The following is a 17,519-nucleotide window of genomic DNA, read 5'->3' as shown; positions in this document are numbered from 1 at the left end:
GCTGGCTTTTTTAGATGTTTTTTAGCAAAGTCCAATCTAGCCTTTCTATTGTTGAGGCTTATGAGTGGCTTAGGAGTTACTTTCATGTAGTCTTCTGTTTATGGTAGACTTGGATATCGATACGCCTACCCTCTGGAGAGTGTTGTTCACTTGGTTGGCTGTTGTGAAGGGGTTTCTCTTCACCATGGAAATGATTCTGCAATCATCCACCACTGTTGTCTTCCGTGGACGTCCAGGTCTTTTTGCGTTGCTGAGTTCACCAGTGCTGGCTTTCTTTCTCAGGATGTACCAAACTGTAGATTTTGCCACTCCTAATATTGTAGCAATTTCTCGGATGGGTTTTTTCTGTTTTCACAGCTTAAGGTTGGCTTCTTTCACCTGCATGGAGAGCTCCTTTGACCGCATGTTGTCTGTTCACAGCAAAATCTTCCACATGCAAGCACCACACCTCAAATCAACTCCAGGCCTTTTATCTGCTTAATTGATAATGACATAACGACGGACTTGCACACACCTGCCCATGAAATAGCCTTTGAGTCAATTGTCCAATTACTTCTGAGCTCCTGAATGAAGAGATTGTGTTAAACAAATGCTTTAGTTGCCTCACATTTTTATGCAATCGTTTTGTTCACCACACTGAATTAAAGCTGAATGTCTGCACTTCAACTGCATCTGAGTTGTTTCATTTAAAATTCATTGTGGTAATGTACAGAACCAAAATTAGAAAAACGTTGTCTCTGTCCAAATATTTATGGACCTATCTGTACTTTGATCCTAAATTGTCCCTAGTGTGTGGGTGTGTTTGCGTGTGTGTGTGCCCTCCGGGATTTGTTCCTGCCTTGCACCCTGTGCTTGCTGGGATTGACTCCAGCAGACCCCCGTGACCCTGTGTTGGATAATGACTGACTGACTGACTTTAAATATATAGATGTATTTCTGAGTGTATGTTTAAAATACTACATGCATGTACAGTCTAATATGTGGTATATGGCATTAGGTCATTAATGTGCTATTTAGAGAATACATTAAGTATTAAAGTTTCACGCACATGAAAAATGTATTGCAAACCTTTTAGATTTTAAATCCTGCTAAAGATTCCATGTTAATTGTGCATGTAGAGAATCGGCCCACCTCTTTTGTAAAACACTTTAAGGTTTTCTTTTTAAGCCAGATGTGCTCTTTGGCCAATCAGGATGCAAAGTGTGTGAACATTGTGGGAGAATGTGGTTAGCAGTTTCAACTTATTTTATTTTATTTTTTTACACAACATTCTCACAATCATCTGTGTGCAGCAGACGTTTTCATTTCATGCTGCAGAATTAAGTTACAGTGGAAATCTCTTTTCCACCTGCATGCAAAGTAATATCAGTTTGCTATAAATAAGAAATTAGCAGGAGCATTCCCCGCACTTATGTTTTCCTGTTATTTTTCTCAGCACTGCACTTCATTCTGACCTCAGTTGTAACAAATAGCCACTTCATCACAAATTCTCCATTGTTCTCCATTCCACTCTGGCCTGTCCTTCTTCTGCATTTGGAGCTACTCATGTGGGTGTTTTTGTTCAAGGATCATTGAACTTATTCAGCCGTAGTTTACAGTGATCTGTGCGTTCTCACAGTTTCTTTGTGATCTTTTTTGTCATCCCGCCTGAAGACACCAAACAAGAAGTTTGCCAGCCAAAATCAGAAAGAGAAAATGAGATTATACATGTTAATTGGCAGAATAATGGTAATGTAGACTAATGTTATTTACTGCTTGGTTTAATTTCTTTTTTGTGGCCAGATGGAAAGCAAATGTACTGTGATATTCTGTACAGTATAAACACCATAGGTTTGGCAGCTACATTAACATTACAGTAATGTCCATTTATTCTATCAGGTTTCTGCTTAAGTAGATTATCTGGTTAAATCGCCTACTTAGGTCTAGAATGGGATTGCTTACCCCTTTCTGATTCAGTTGACCAGAGCTCTTAGTTAAATGTTCCACATGCATTAAAATTTAACAGGGTTTAGATAGTGAAAAGGATATAGTCTCTTAGTGAAAGAAAATGTGAGTGTTGAAAAGTTTAGTGGCATTATTAGAACGAATTGGCTTTTAACGTTCTAGTTTGATTGTGTGTGTGTGTGTATGTATGTGTGTGTATGTATATATATATATATATTGTGATGGACGACCGGCTACAGACTCCGGTCGCCACCCCCAGGCCGCTAGGAGGAGCCCTCCGGACAGCATGATGGTGCCCCGAGTTCCAGCAGGGCCTCATGGACTTTGTAGTTTATATACACAGCCCTGCTGGATACCTTGGGGGCCACCGGGAGTCGCTGTAAGGGGGCTAGTGGGCTCTTGTGTGCCCTATAAACCCGGGAGTGCGTCAGCATCACGTGACCGGAAGGAGCGATGTGCTCCCGGGATGAATAAAAGGACTGTTTACCCTGACCCGGAAGGAAATGGACTTGTGGGTTTGGCCAGGAACCACTTCCGGGTCAGGGGATATAAAAGGACGATGGGAAATCCCAGACGTCGAGCTGAGCTGGGTGGAAGGGTGGCAACGCGTCTGGGAGTGGAGGATTGGTTATTGTATATTGTTTAATTATTTGAGTATTGTGGAGTGGAGGGTGCTTTGTGCACTATTATTATTATTATTATTAATAATAAACCATTATTTGGACTTTTATCTGGTGTCTGACATCTAGTCTGAGGGTTCAAGGGGTCATGGAGATCCTTAATCTGTCACAATATATATATATATATATTATATATATATATATATATATATATATATATATATATATATATATAGAAGAGAAGGTCTGTGATACGGTTTGCATATTTGCAGCTGCCAGGGGTCTTCATCAGAGGATAATGCTTAGACTTACAGGAATCAAAGGCAATATATAGCAAAAAATTACATGGGATAAGGCTAAGTCAGTGTGATCGTTGGGGGGGGGGGGGGGGGCTATTGGGTGTACAGTTTATTTATTATGAACATGTACTTCTTAGGTTGAAAGCTCAGGAATAAAACTAATTCAGGTGATACATGATTCATTTTTCTCCCTTTGTGGATCTCCAGCTGAAAATATACTGTATATATATATATATATATATATATATATATATATATATATATATATATATATATATATTTGTGTGTGTGTTTGTATATATACACATATGTGTTGCACTGGCACGCTGCTCCTGGATGCTTCCTGCCTTGTGCCAGATGATGCTGGGTAAGCCCTGACATCCAACAAACTGGATAAGTGGGTCTGGCGATTGAGTGAATGCATGAATGAAAAACCAAGGACGTCTCTCATAGGCAGCTTGGGCTCCAAGTATAGGAGTGTGGAAACATTTGAACCACTGCAGTGTGCTTTTTACATCATTTTAAGTGATAGTGTCACCCAAATACTGTAGGTGGTTATCATTATAGTGCTCTAGATATAGATACATTTATACTGTGTTTACTTCTGTAAACTGACGTGTTTGTTTATTATTTATGAATTGCATTTATTTGTAACTTTTATTCATTAATAAAGTTAATATATACGTGAGATTGATGAGAAGATGCAGAAAGTTGTGGGACCTACAAAGCTAAACGTTCTAAATGGAATCTTACTCCCTTGAAATATTTATAAATGAGTTTTTGATAGACTGGACTCTCGTCTGGGGTTGGTTTATTGACACTTGCGATGGGCTCTGGCTTCTGCCACTGTGAACCTGATTGAGAAGGTTTGATAACACTGGACAAATTTTCAAAATTTTGCTTCCCAAAATATTGTTGGTGATTATGATAGACAGCTTCAAGCTGAATGCAAATGTAATTATATATTGACTGTATCATATAGAAATTTGGAGAAACATGAAATGAGCTTTTATTGAGTTTAGTGTGTTTAATCACTTAATGATGCTGACACACTGCATCAGTTCACTTAAGCTGTTTTGCTGCTGATATTCAGCTATACAGTGATCCCTTGCTATATCGCGCTTCGCCTTTCGCGGCTTCACTCCATCGCGGATTTTATATGTAAGCATATTTAAATATATATCGCAGATTTTTTGCTGGTTCGTGGATTTCTGCAGACAATGGGTCTTTTAATTTCTGGTACATGCTTCCTCAGTTGGTTTGCCCAGTTGATTTCATACAAGGGACGCTATTGGCAGATGGCTGAGAAGCTAGATTGCTTACTTTTCTCCCTCTCTTGCGCTGAGTTTCTCTGATCCTGACGTATGGGGATTGAGCAGGGGGGCTGTTCGCACACCTAGACGATATGGACGCTCGTCTAAAAATGCTGAAAGATTATCTTCACGTTGCTATCTTTTGTGCAGCTGCTTCCTAAAACGACATGCTGCACGGTGCTTCGCATACTTAAAAGCTCGAAGGGCACGTATTGATTTTTGACTGAAAAACAAACTCTGTCTCTCTCTATCTCTCTCTCTCTGCTCCTGACGAGGGGGTGTGAGCTGCCGCCTTCAACAGCTTTGTGCCGCGGTGCTTCGCATACTTAAAAGCAAACAGCCCTATTGATTTGTTTGCTAGAGATTGTTTTCTCTATCTATGTGACATTCTGTGCTCCTGACACACACTCCTTTGAAGAGGAAGATATGTTTGCATTCTTTTAATTGTGAGACAGAACTGTCATCTCTGACTTGTCATGGAGCACAGTTTAAACTTTTGAAAAAGAGACAAATGTTTGTTTGCAGTGTTTGAATAACGTTCCTTTCTCTCTACAACCTCCTGTGTTTCTGCGCAAATCTGTGACCCAAGCATGACAATATAAAAATAACCATATAAACATATGGTTTCTACTTCGCGGATTTTCTTATTTCGCGGGTGGCTCTGGAACGCAACCCCCCTCGATGGAGGAGGGATTACTGTATACCGTGTCTGAAGCTTTTCGTTTCTTTGTTTAACAATAGTTGGCCAGCATTGATGGATTCTGTTTTTCCATCATCATAAAGTCCTGGTGAAAACTTACACCATGTTTATCAGTTACTGCACCAAGATTACCAGGGAGGAAGTCCATGTGTGAATGCAGAAAATTAATCTTTAATGACATGTTGCAAATCATGGGTTTTTTTATGCTTGAAGCATGTTGTCAGCCAGCTGGCCTCAGTTTGGTGCTCTGGAATTGTCAAGGAAATTTGAAATAGCATTGTTTTGAGTGCCTTCCATGCAATTTCCTCCGATGCCACTAACAGATCTTTGGACTGCTTGTCATTGATGACGTGTCTAATTTATGGATCAAGAAAAATGTTTTCCTTAATCTTGCCATCCATTATTCATGGAAACATGTCACTCAATTATCAAAATCTTTCACCTACCCTGTTCATCAACTTTCACAAAACTTTTCATTAGTCCAAGTTTTATTTGAAGGGGAGGCAAAAATATCTTTGTTGGATCGACAAGTGGTTTATGTGCTACATTAGTCTGCCTTGGAACCAAATGCTTATGGAGCGCCAAGTTCTTTTCAATGTTATGTGACTCTTAAGCATGGCTGTCCCAACATATGTGACCTGCATTTCTAGTGCCACTGTCACTACTTTTAGACCACCACACATGTTCTGGTTGTAGTTGTTGTACTGTACATGTAATACTTTTAATATGAGAGAAAATCATAAAAATCATACATTGTTGGCAAATTTAATGGTGATTTTTATGACCAGCAAGCCAAGATCTACAAGGTTCAACCAAAAGTGTGTGGGAAGCAAAATCTTCTTTGTCTGGTATAGAGAAAGGAATAGCTTTTATTTAAATTAAAGTAATACTGTACTGACTTTTATTAGCACCAGTCTTACTAGTATGAGTTCCAAGATCTCATCCAGTTCTTGTCTGTAAAAAGTTCTGCATGGGTTTTGTGTGGGTAAGCTGAAGTATTTCTATCTACAAAACACTTGAAAGTTCGATTGTGTGACCCCTATAAATTTATAATATTTACACAAACACACACACATTAAGTGTACAACATTTTATTCAAATTTTTTATTCATCAAAGTGGCCACCTTTTGCTAATATAACAGCCAGACTGGTTACCCTTTAGATTCCAGTCACCAACTCCAGCAAAAGAACCCCAGACCATCACACTTCCTCCTCCATGTTTGACAGTTGGTGTCACACACTGAGGAACCATCCTTTCACCAACACGATGGCATACAAACACCCTGCGTGATGAACCGAACATTTCAAATTTTGTTTCGTTGGTCCCTAAGACTTTCTTCGAGTCTGCAGTAGTCCACAGTCGGTATTCCAAGGCCCAATCTGGTCTGTTAATGAATGGCTTTCTTACTGCCACTCACCCTCTCAAGCCTGCAACACCAGGTCTCCTCTTCACATTACAAACGGAGTCTTGCTTTTGTTAACCACCGTTAAGCTGTGCTTGAAGTTGTTGTGCTGTGAGCCACCTGTCACGCAAGCTGGTGACCCTCAGAAACTCATCTTCTGATTGGGTTGTGACTTTGGGTCTGCCAGATCTCTTCCTACCAGTTTCCAATTATCTTTGTGTTGTGTAGGACACCACTGACACTTTAATTTTTATTCATTTATTTTTTCTTGCAACTTCTCTAAATGAAAGGCCTACACTTCAATGGGTAATAATGCTGTGTCTCATTTCATCTGTTAATTGCCATTTTCTTGCCGTTATCACTGGAATTTGGTCCAAGTAGGACTTCAGAGGGTGTAGTAACACAGTCTGTTCCAGCTCTGCTTTAAGACAGGCAGAGGGGTTTTAAGTAATCAACAAAGTTTTGGACACTTGTGGAAATTGTTTGCTTCAACTTCCAAGGCTTCATTTACTTTAATTGCTGCCGACCGTCTGTAGGTTGTAACATATAAGTTGTCCCCTGAAGGAGGCCCATTTGTAATATTCTGAAATTTCTTTTTTGTTTTCAGTTTTTGCTAATCTAAACTTTAAATTTAAATTTCTGGGAGTTTACTGCTTATCTTCTCACCACTTTAGGTCATTCACTGCATTTCAACTGTTTAAATTTGAAGAAAATATATAAAAATATAGTAATTAAATAAATATTACATTTGAAAAATAATATATATTGTTTACGTTAGGGGTGCTGTTGCCCTGGGAAACCCCACAGACAGACGTTCAGGACACACTTGTAAAAGCACCAAGAAGAATTTTAAATTATTTTCTTCAAATAAAGTGCACAAAGCACCACACACTCCACAATTCTATAAATCAATACAATAAATCAATAACAATACAACAATCCTCCACTCCCAGCAGCTTCATCACCCAACCTCCCAACTCTCTTTGCTGGGTCTCCAACAGTCCTTTTTATATTCCTTGACCCGGAAGTGCTCCTTGTCTTTTTCCGGGTCAAACGCCACATCATCAGTCCTCAAATATCCCGGAAGTACTGTGGGCTTCTGTCCTCGTGACTCCAAAGTACTTCCAGGTTGTATGAAAAATAAGAGTCCCAAGGTCCTTTAGGAGCTCCCCCTGGCGGCACCCACGGCACCCAACAGGGCTGAGAAAATGGACTCCACGTCCCATGATGCCCTGCGGGAATCCGGGGTACATTTACCGTCCAGGGGAGCTGCCACCTAGCGTCCTGGGAGAGGCAGTATCCTGAAAAGGCTACCCTTCTCCATTCCTCCCTTCCTGGGACATCCCGACCGGATTGAGCTGCCGGCTGTCTATGACAATATGTACAAACTGGAATGGCAATTTCAGTCAGGTTTGGTTTCTGCCTTGTAGCTCGCTGCATCTCTTTGATGAAACAAGTATATTTATTTCATGGGCGAGATGGAATGGATGGGTTCATTTTAATTTGTGTCAAATCAGTGATCTATAAACTAAAGACTTGAAAATCCCTACAAGGGGTAGTTTACAATGTTAGACTCTGCTGCAGCAGTAGTATAGCATCAAAATTCTGCAATAATCTTTATTCTTAATTACATTTATTACTGGCGTCATTTGCTGCCCGCTAGTTAAATTCAGAAAATAGCTTTCGCAAATTAGAGGGGACCATTTGCCCATTGAGACCACTTGATGATCTAGTTGCTAAGTTGTCCCAGTTAAATGCAATATTATTAATAACAACTACCTCCACTCTTTTAACTGCCATTAATCGGGGTGTATTCCAGTTCTTCATTTTTAGAAGGTTTGGGCATCTGTAGGGCTGAAACTCCAGTGATGTGACAGTATTAAAATGTGCTCCTGACCGCTGCACCTCTTTTAGCTGAAGGCTCTGCATCTCTCATCACTGACTAACGGCTTTACCCTTAATACAAAGGGGGATTTCTGGGGGGAGTTTCCTGTTTTCGTGTATCCCCCTCAGTCGGAGTATCCTGTTCGTCACAGGACTGCTCATGGTTGCATGTCTGCTCGAGTTTGGAGAAAAGCCAAGCAAAATGACCCCTTTTATTGGCTAACTAAAAAGATTACAATATGCAAGCTTTCGAGGCAACTCAGGCCCCTTCTTCAGGCAAGATGTAAAATCAATGCCAATTGTGCCACTAGTTTTGGGGGTATTTCAGCAGATGTTTTAAAGATGGATGTCCCTACAGACGCTAGCCACCCTCCATTGGTTACGTTTATTTCACACAATGTGGCATTAACCCTTTTTAACCTCAGGTCACAGTGTGTGTTTTGCCAGCCTTGTCAGATGAATGAAGTGAATGTATTTGCCTGCAGTTAAGGCATCTTTGTCTTGTCTGTGTACACAAAACAAACAGCACAAGGTTTCCTTTTATCAGTTGGCTTATCTAAGAGACGTGTTGACAGCTTATTTGGAGCAAAGTTCACCCGAATGAGATCACTTGGTCAGTCATAGCAAGTTTAGGAATCTCACTAATCATTGCTTGCTGTTCCTAGAAGTCAGTACCTCCTGTAAGCTTGAAGGAGATTTAGTGGCAAATGTTTTATTTAGAAGCTACCAGCCTTCTTTGCAGAAGTCCATCCATTAACTCTCCCTGTATTGAAGGGTCTGAAACATAGCTGAAGAGCAGACAAATCATTTGTGAAAAACTGTGTAGTCTGACCGCCCCAGAGATGGCGAGAACTCGATTTCCACGTATGCTCCTCTTGCTGTTTGACTTTAACAGAAACATCTGTTTCTTTGCTATAGATGGTGGATATATTAATCTGAGATATGTACTTTTTGTACTACAGCCAAAAACCATAAAACCACAATTTAGTGTAAAGTATACATGGTTAAAAATAAAATTTATATATGTATGTTTTAAGAATATGCTTTTGTTTTTTGTTTTTTAAATTTATTATCATTGCATTTGCAGGTGCTGACTTGCTGATTCATCCTCTGTGAAGAATTAACCAAAAGGTAAAATCTTAAACTATTCAGCAAAAGGTTTACATTTTATATCCTAAATATGCAAGGTGTTTTTTTTTTGTGTGTGATTATTTTACATATTGTCAACGGTTATAAATGAGAACAAAAGTAGAAACAGCAGTTTTTCATTTGAGGCATTTCAACTTGAGATTCTTCTAACTTTCGCATTATTAGGTGCATTTGTATAAAATGTGAGAACAGCTATTGTTGTCATTGTGCACATCTGTCTGTCCACATGAGCCCACACTTCTACAGTTTCACTTGTAAGTGCCATTTTTAAAGAAGAATGAGCTCCGTCCACTCTAGCATCTCCACCCACACTAAAACAACTGAAAATGCATATGATGTAGACTTTTGCCTACACTGGGCATGCAAGTATCAGTGGAAAATTTCTTAACGGCACAGTAATGCCGCTGGGTCATAGATTTATTGCAAAACTGTACTGACTGGTAATTTATTTGCCTTTTGCACATGCATTAAGCATTCAAACTCTACAAAATGCAATATTGATGCGTACAGGTAAGCAACACAACAAGCAACTCTTCTGTGTCTGCTGTGTTGGAATACGTTCTTCATCTATTTAGGATGACCATTCAGGGAGTGAGGCGTTGTAATGCAGTCAGGGAAGGACCAAGTAATAAGTATGAACAAATCAGAGTGTGATTACAGCCTGTGTTTTCATCCCTCCACATTGCAAAGCTGAGCCGACGTTTTAGAGGTGTATGGCTCTGAAGAGTGTTTTCACAAGTCTCCATTTTTATTACCACGCTTATTTTAACTTCACCTGTTTGTTGTCTGGTACAAATCTTGTAATCGTTATATAACCCACTTCCTATTGTCCAAATGACTTACACTTGCTCACTTCCAATGACAATACATGAATCAATAATCTGTGCCACTAATTGATCAATTAATCCATGTTAATTAAGAAATTAAATTTTCCTATGAAGAATAGTTAAATATTTCACCAATAGATGGCACTAGAAACGGATAGAAATATTAAAGGAAGTGTTAAAATATTGATTAACAAATTATACAGTGTACTAAAACAAACCCAAGACTAAAAAGTTGAAAATAATAGATATATAAAAAATACTTTTAAAAGCCACGCTTATATTAAGTTAAAAAGTGTACTAAAAAGTAAAAAATAAGTCTCTCATACATCACTCGTAAAATAAAAGTGTAGGAGCTTTTCATCAATCAACATTCAAAAAACACTTCTTAAAATCTTAGCAAAATCTCCCACACTTTTATTTGTCTCCTGTAGCCATAAATAATGAACAGATACACAGCAGCAAGCCTTTAAAGTCCATTTTCTAAATGTTTTGCAGTATTTGTGTTCATAAGAGGAAAAACTGCAAATGTATGGCCTCAGCAAAAATGTTCGCACCTGCTTGTGTGCTGTTCGTCTATGTATGAAGGTCCTTCAGTTTCTGCACTTCATTTTTCCAAAATTCAGTATTTATGATGGGGGCATTCAAATACTTCCTCACCAGTGGTCCACAAATGTCTGAATGGCACTTCTTTCATCTCATTATCACCTGAACATCAATAACCTCACCTAGTTATAATGTGGTGTCGTCTGTTGTTACTTCTCTGCTGGTGACAACTTTGCCCTCAATTTCCACCCATGCTTGATGGTGACCCAAGTGCTCTCCATATGACCTTTTTTTAACTTCTGTGATGTAAAGCATCTTAAGTGCATAAATTCGTGTGAATTTTAGCACATTTAACACCTTCTGCCCACACAGTTCTGTGTTCTTCACTGTCGATGCAAGCTAAGAGCTGCACAGACATGATGTACACAGCCAGCGGGCTACTGAAGCACCAGGCTAACCTGCAAAGATTTGCTGAGCTCGTACCTCAAGAAAACTGTCTGGAGACAATAAAAGAAGGATATTTGTAGAAGTACGGACATAAATTGAATTTCTTTTCTAAGCCTGTAACTAATTGAAGTCTGCTGGCTCAGAGTAGGTACATTCAATGCATTTAAAACTTTGGGTCTGTAACCTTTAATGATTTACAGTACAACTCAAAGTTAAACTGTAAATTCCAATTCCATAGCTTTTTTGCTTATGGGATCGCCATGGTGACATCCTTAAAAGCAAAATTATTCTGGCAGTCACAGGCTGGAGGTGAACCGGCAGTCTTGTGGAATAGATTCCAGGTTCTTGAGAGTGTACTGTGCTGAACAAGTAATACAAAGAAAACTGTTTACAACTGACAAACATATCTTATCTCTCTCTCTCTCTCTATATATATATATATATATATATATATATATATAATATGTATGTACAGTATATGTATGCATATGTATATATATATATGTATATATATATATATATATATATATGTATATATATATATATATATATATCTGTCTGTCTGTCCGCTTTTCACAAGAAAACTACATAACAGATTTAGATCGGGTTTTTTTTTCCATAATTTGCTAGAACATTCCAGTTGATTTTGCGACTTCTCTCATCGCACTAAGTGTCACAGTCCGGTTGCATCACCAATTTATTTGCGTGAATCTGAGGGACAGGCTGTGGGCTGAGGGGAGGGGGAGGCAGGACCTCAGGAGTAGGGAGCCAGGCGAGGCCCTCTTCACACACACGCCAGCCTCCGTTTCAGTCGCTCTACCTCTTGCCACGTGTTGGAGTGTATTTTGCCTCCACTTAGCTAGTGATACCTGTTTGTTTAGCACACATTATCATCTAAAGATTTTTAAGGGGTAACGTTTGACGTTTTTGAGAGAGACATCAGAGCTACGTGTGTTTTAGAGGGTAGCTGCTGATTACCAGAGATATCACAGCCGTGTGTTTTTCTCTGCACACGGTGGATGCTCTCCCAACACGATCAGATACAGTGGCAACGTCTGTTATTGTAGCGTACCAACCTCCCGCTTGGCCAGAGGTACCTTGCTAACTTTTTACATTTTTGGCAAAGAGATCACAGCTACATTCTTAACCCTAATAGCAAAACCAAAACTATTGTATATCAAGAGGCCCTCATATACGAAAGGTATCAATAGAAATTCTTCTCAATACAAATGATTACATTTTTTTAAAATTTGTTTTTATTGATTTTTAAAGCGGGTGGCGCCACGGTGGAGAGCTAGTTAATTGACATTGTAAAATAAAAAAAAAATTGAACATCTAAAAGTCTGTGATGCCTGCATACCTTAACGTTACCCACATTGTACTCTTTTGTGAGTCATGTATTTCTTAGCACTGCTTATTCCTGACTGGCCGATTGAGCATTCAACGTTTCTAAAAGATGAAGGATTTCTGATGGCATAATTGAGCCAAAATTGCTGGTTTTGCCCAGCAGTAATAAGTAGTTCTGTCAGATTAAACTTAAATCATGAAAGCAAATGTCAGATCGATTAACTAAAAAAACGTGTCTTTAGATGCATTCGCAAACAACCTAATAGTAACCATTCAGGAAATGTTCCAAAGCACAGTGGTACCACTGGGCCTTTTCTGTCTCCGTCATGGCATACTGTATGTTCTTTTCAAGTTGTTTTTTTTTTGCTTTGATCAAACCATCTCTTTATTCTGTCATTTTCACAGAACATGAACCTTATGTACACTTAGTCTGTCTGCCTCTTGCTTTAGGATTGTGACAAGTCAGAAAGCTTTGACTTTATTTGATTTAGTTATTTTCGTTCCAGACTCCTGGGGTTTCAATTCTGGGCTAGCAGTGCCTGTGTGGAGTTTGCACATCGTCTCTGTTCCTTTGGGGGGTTTCCTCCTGCATCCCAAAGATGTGCATGACAGGCCTGTATTGGCCCAGTGTCAGTCAGCATTGGTGTGTGTGTGTGAGTGTGCCCTGTGATGAGTTTGTTTCTGTCTTGTGCCAAGTGCTACTGGTATAAACACTGGCTTCCCATATAAAGTGGCACAGGCGCACACTCGGGGGCAAACTCTGTTTATAGTTCATCTTAGAAACTCTCAAACAAGTGGTCCTTTCTTATAATGCACGAGGCAAATGCAATGTAGTACTAAAGTTAAAGCATAAATTTTTATTCATTTCTTTAAAGTTACATTTTAAAGATGCTAGGAGAACAAACAAAAAATAAAAAGCACTTCAGATTCTTTTGCAGTAAGGAGTTATCCATTTTCTATCCTCCTTATTAAGGTCTGAGCAATCCTGCAAAGCCCTGATGAATATCACTAGCAGGAGGCCCAGCATAACAAAGCTGCCATTCGGTGGTTTAACAACAAAAACAACAACATTTATTTATATAGCACATTTTCATACAAATAATGTAGCTCAAAGTGCTTTACATGATGAAGAAAAGAGGAAAAAAAAGACAAAGTAAGAATTAAAATAAGAGAACATTAATTAACAGAATAAAAGTAAGGTCTAATGGCCAGGGAGGACAGAAAAAGCAAAAAAACTCCAGACGGCTGGAGAGAAAAATAAAATCTGCAGGGGTTCTGAGGCCACGAGACCACCCAGCCCCCTCTAGGCATTCTACCTCACATAAATGACCTCAATCAGTCCTCATTGTATTCAGGGTTTACATGGAAGAACTTGATGATGACGGTCATGTGGACTTCTGGTCTTTAATCCATCAATGGAGGGACATCACGGTGCTTTGATTAGGTGATGGTGGCGCAGGTCGCCACCACAGAAAACCGGAAAAAGAACAGAAGAGAGAGTAGGGGTTAGTACAGATTTTGGAGCCACCATGAATAATAATGATAATTAAATGCATATACAGAATATCAGAGTTACACTAAAATGAAGCTATGAGAAAGCCATGTTAAAGTAATGTGTTTTCAGCAGTTTTTTAAAGTGCTCCACTGTATTAGCCTGGCGAATTCCTATTGGCAAGCTATTCCAGATTTTAGGTGCATAACAGCAGAAGGCCGCCTCACCACTTATTTTAAGTTTAGCTCTTGGAATTCTAAGCTGACACTCATTTGAAGATCTAAGGTTACAATTTGGAGTGTAAGGTTTAAGAGATTCCTAGCCTACCATCTAGTGTCCCCATTGACCTTCATTTATTATATTGTGTGAGGAATATCCATCCATCAATCCATCTGTCTGTCCAGCCATCCTGTTTTCTAAATTCACTTATCCAGAGGAGGGTAACGGGGAGGCTGGAGTCCATCCCAGCCAGCACAGGAACAAACCCTGGACAGGGCACCAGTCCATCTGAGGAAAATATCCAGAGATTCTTCAATTATTTAGGATCCTGGTATCCCTGCCAGGACATCTCATAGCCAGCCTTCCATCTAGTATGGCGTATAACATGCTGTCATTCTGGTCCTGTCTATAAGATGTAAATAAAAATGCAATATTAACACTCTAGTGGTAAAGCGTCTTGTGATGGTATCAGCTGAGCAATATTTTAGACAAAATAAAATAAACAAATACGCAGATAAACAAAAGTACTGTGAAATGTGACAACAAATAAAGAAAAAAAGCATGAAATGTGAGTGTAAATAAATGTGTAAGAGAATGTTTTTATTGCTTATTTATTTAATTTTGTCCATAATATTCCTCCAAACCTATGTGGAAAATGGCTTAAGTTTTAAGCTGGCACTGTCACTTGTCAAAACAGAGGGCGGGCTCTAGCGGGTACTGTGTTTTGATTGGTGAATCATCCGCAGACTGGACATGCATGATTTGCTTGGAATCCTGCCACTTATGTTCCTTCTCAAAGTTGTGACTGCGCATTTTGACTACAAGTGCCTGAAAAGTTACCCAGAATTCCTGTGTGAAAAAGCTACTTTAATACTATAAACTCCACATTCATCATTAGGAGCCCTGCATCTGAAGTGTCTGCTACAAATGTGGCATTTGATGAATGCAGGTGAAGTCTGGTGTGCTGACGATTCGCCAATTAAAACACAGCGCTGGCTAGAGCCCGCCCTCTCAGCTTTGACAAGTGAAAGGGACAGTTTTAAATTCAAGCCGTATGTCTTGTTGCATTTGCAGGAATATTATCCATCCATCCATCCATCCATCCATCCATTATCCAACCCACTATATCCTAACTACAGGGTCACGGGGGTCTGCTGGAGCCAATCCCAGCCAACACAGGGTGCAAGGCAGGAAACAAACCCCGGGCAGGGCGCTAGCCCACCGCAGAGGAACATTATGGTCAAAATTAAAGAAATAAGCAACAAAAACACATTTCATGATGCGTTTATTTACACTTACTGTACATTCCATGCTCTTTTTTCTTATTTATTGTCACATTTCACTATACTTTTATTTTTTTCTGCCTATGTATTTGTTTGTTTATTTCTTTATTTAATTAATTGATTGATTAATTTTTTATTTATTTAATTCTGTCCAAAATGTACCTCCATTGGTATCCCTAATGTAGAATGCTACGTAATATAAAGGATACCTGCTTCCTTCTCTCAAATGAAGCTGTTAAAGTCGGATGCTGTACACCTACTGTATATTCAATAACAAGATTGCGTTTCAGTGCATTTCGTCTTCACTCACAGTGTTTGCTGTTGTGGAGCCGGTATCTGGCAAAACAATAAAAGACTCTTCTGTCTGTTTGTCATAAAGGATGTCCTGCAGATCGAGGCTTATTTATGTTCAGTGAAGATTCAAGTAAAAATAATCTCCACTGCGCAGGTTTGAAGCAGTGGGTGTCTTTTGGTGCGGGGTCAGGTTTAAGGAAAAGGCAGATCTCGGTTTTGTAGCAACAGCTGGTAGCAGCTGTACGTTACTTAATGGGACTAACATACACAATGCTTTGTGCTCCTTTCTGGTTATTTTACAAAAGGAAAACAGTCTCCTTACAGATTAAAGATAAAGAAAAGATACAAACATATTGTTTGAAATGATTTTGACCACCAGTGCTCTTAATAGAAGCTAGTGTCTCTTAGACTTCCTCTGTACTTTGGCGCCTGAATAATAGATCATGAAAATGGCCTAAAATGATTTTGACTATCTTGGCCACTCTATGTTGTGAGAGGAAAGGTCAAAGTTAATTAGCATCCACTCCTTGACCCTCCCGGTTTCTTATTTAATGATTCCTTATGGGCAGGCAGGGTTCACTTTGGGGTGCATTGCACTGTCAAATGATTCACATGCTAATTGTGCTGAACTACATTAGCCTGAGGACATCATGGAGGACTAATCTACTACTACTTATCTACTAACTAGTGCCAGACACGTTTTGTTTTTTTCTAGAGCTACAACAGTGTAGGATGTTTAGAGCGATTTATTAAGGTAGATGTGGGTGAGGTGTATTCAGATATTTAAGCCTTTGTGTAATGTGAATTTCCACTGACAAGACGTGCTGCAAAATGGGATACCGCAAGTAAAACAGCATGTCATGTGTAATTAATTGGTTAATTTTGTAAATGTTTAATGGCTTTCTATATATAATAATAATAATAATTCATTACATTTATATAGCGCTTTTCTCAGTACTTTAAGCGCTGACCACACAGGGTGGAACCGGGAAGCAAAGCCACAATTTTCCACAGTCTCCTTACTGCAAAGCAGCAGCACTACCACTGCTGCATGTAGTTGTGTAATATTTGTTAGGTAGCTGTCAGTACATGCCACTGTTTAAGTAATGGGTTGAGAAGTTGAGATAACTTATCTCTTATCTAGCTCTTTTGTTTAATCTTAAAAGAAATTAAATTATTATTACAATTGTCATCATAAAACCTCTGACACCGATATACGGTATATTGGGAAATAGAATACCAGCACAGTCCTAGGAACTGGAGAAATTGTGAAATTCAAAAACCTCAGTTAAAGACAGCAGAGAAGCTTTTACATTTTCAGAGTTTGACATTTAGGTCAAAGTCATTTTGCGGCTTCACAAAGATATTACTATCATGAATATATTATTCAATTATTATGTTTTGAGTCTATGTTGTATATCTTTGTTTCATATTACAGTCATGACTAACGGACCTTTAATGACCTCTTGGGCACAGCCATCAGCAGTGTGTCTGTTTGCGGAGAGAGTGTTGACCTTGTTGAGAGGTTTACTTACCTGGGCTGTGACATTCATGTCTCTGGTGACTCTTCCTATGAAGTCAGTAGACGGATTGGGAGAACATGAGGGGTCATGGGGTCGCTGGAAAGGGGTGTGTGGCACTCCCAATATCTCTGCAAAAGGATGAAGGTCCAAGTCTTTAGAGTCCTGGTTCTTCTTGTCTTGCTATATGGTTGAGAGACATGGACGCTATCCAGTCACCTGAGACGAAGACTGG

The 17,519-nt window shown here is 39.2% G+C and overlaps 1 protein-coding gene across 2 annotated transcripts in view; it reads left to right on the top strand.

The window, feature by feature from the left end:
* lhfpl2b (LHFPL tetraspan subfamily member 2b) overlaps positions 1–17,519 on the top strand; it is a 251,811-nt gene that overhangs the window by 100,847 nt on the left and 133,445 nt on the right. For both annotated transcript variants that reach the window (XM_028805713.2, XM_028805710.2), the window contains exon 3: positions 9,251–9,294. The gene's annotated coding sequence lies outside the window, so the exon portion shown is untranslated. The remainder of the gene's footprint in view (positions 1–9,250; positions 9,295–17,519) is intronic.

This window comes from Erpetoichthys calabaricus, chromosome 7, assembly GCF_900747795.2.
Source record: "Erpetoichthys calabaricus chromosome 7, fErpCal1.3, whole genome shotgun sequence".
NCBI classification, from domain to species: domain Eukaryota; kingdom Metazoa; phylum Chordata; class Cladistia; order Polypteriformes; family Polypteridae; genus Erpetoichthys; species Erpetoichthys calabaricus.
The sequence above is the reverse complement of the archived record's forward strand: the minus strand, read 5'-3'. Positions and strand labels throughout refer to the sequence as shown.